Source organism: Egretta garzetta, unplaced genomic scaffold (genome assembly GCF_000687185.1).
Source record: "Egretta garzetta isolate BGI_Z169 unplaced genomic scaffold, ASM68718v1 scaffold506, whole genome shotgun sequence".
NCBI lineage: Eukaryota > Metazoa > Chordata > Aves > Pelecaniformes > Ardeidae > Egretta > Egretta garzetta.
The window spans coordinates 121683-123518 of NW_009260065.1; the positions used below are offsets into that span (position 1 = coordinate 121683).

Consider the following 1836-nt stretch of genomic DNA (forward strand, 5'->3'; position numbering starts at 1 on the left):
CCCTGGGGGGATTTAACAGCCGGGCAGAGGCGGTGCTGAGGGCCAGGGTTTGGGGGTGGGATGGCAGGGGTAGGGTTGGGGGAGCTTCAAGGGCTTTGCCAACCCAAACCATTCTGTCATTCCATGATTCTTAACCCAGGAAATGTTCCTGATGGCCAGGCATGTTGGGCAATATTTAACCTTTGTGGGATGTGTGTGCATGAGGTCTACTGGTGTTCAAGCCTTCCAAACAAAGCATGCAAAAGCTGAAATGCTGGGCTGACCTTGGCCTGACCTAAACTGAAATCCCAGTTGAAAAGTTCACAACTTTTCACGGGGAATTCACCATGAACTGGGGCACGTGCTGGACGGTTCCAGTTGCTCTGGAGGAAATACTCTCATCAGGATCCCAAGCTGCTGCTTGGGCAACCTGACAAAGTTGCTACCCAGACCTTGTGCATCCTACAGAGGAGATAATGGGCTGAACGAACCAGTTTCTGGGTAGGCTGGTATCTTGGAAAACACAAGGCGGGGAGCTGGGCAAGGGGCATGTCCCTTAGTGCCATTGTGGCCCTAGGAGCCAGTTAACCCCAAAGTCTGGGAGATGAGCTAGGAGGGACCTGGGGCATGCAACGAGCCTGGCCATATTTCCATGAAAAGTTGGATGGGATAAATATTTTTGCAAGGTGGGTTTCTTCCACCCAGGCAGCCTTTCCTGCCAGTGGGGGGCTCATCTGTGTGCTCCATGTGGGCTGAGATGGATGAGCTCCTGTAAACATAACCATCTCTCTGCTCTTTCTCCTTCATTTCTTGCCACTGCCATCTCTGGATGGGGCGCTCCACAGCTCTGCACCCCTGCCTTGTTCTACGAGGGGCTCCTCCAATGGGTACCTTTTATGCTCAGACACTTGGCTCTCCTCTGTTCCTCTGCCTTCGCCCAGAAAGCAAGCAAAGTCCCAGCAGAGACTCTCAGAGAGACCAGCTCCCTCAGGCATGGCCTGTCCTGACCCACCGCCCCTGCAGGAGCCCCCTCCAGCCCAACCCGTTGAGGCTGCATCCAAAAGAGCGATGCCAGCCTGAGGTCTCCAGTGCCCTTAGCAGTAGATAACAAGTCTGATGGAGAATCAGGCTCATGCACGGCATCATTCAGGCTCCTGATGAACAACCAGGCTGGCACCAGGCTTCCTTCCACCGCATTTCTGTTTGGTGCAAATGGGAGTAGCCGTTTGGGGCTAGATCCCCTCCCCACTGGGATTTAAGCCCCCCTGTTTTAACTGGTCTGATCTGTGTTGACTTTTACCTGTCCCTCTTCCAACCCTGTATCAAAGTCAGGGTTGGACTAGATGATCTCCAGAGCTCCCTTCCACCCTGATTCCCTCTGACTTGTCTCATCCCAGTTGCCAGCAGATCCCCCAGGTCTTTTCATCGATGTCTCCTCCATCCAGCCGGCTGTGTCTGTGTCGAGAGCTGTGTCTGGGAATTGCTTGTTCCCCACTACCACCCTGAGCCCTCCCTGCTCCCACCTCATCCTCAGGACTCACTGCTCATTTCTGTCCCGTTTAACGCTCGTGCATTCGGCTGAGACCCAGGGGAATGACTGCAAAAGAACTGGGAGAGCGGTGGGGATTGAGAAGGACTTGGAAAGGGCCAGGGCTAGCTGGAGACGCTGGAGTGTTAGGAGCCAGGCGTGCACGTTGGCTGTCAAAGCTGCTGTTGATCGTTGTGTTGCTGGAACATGTCCAGAGAAGGGCAGCGGAGCTGGGGAGGGGTCTGGAGCCCCAGGCTGCTGGGGAGCGGCTGGGGGAGCTGGGGGGGTTCAGCCTGGAGCAGAGGAGGCTGAGGGGAGCCCTCATCGCT

General features: G+C 55.5%; 1 protein-coding gene across 1 annotated transcript in view; it reads left to right on the top strand.

Moving 5' to 3' along the window:
- DYSF (dysferlin) overlaps window positions 1–1836 on the top strand; it is a 109469-nt gene that overhangs the window by 51705 nt on the left and 55928 nt on the right. The window lies entirely within an intron of this gene.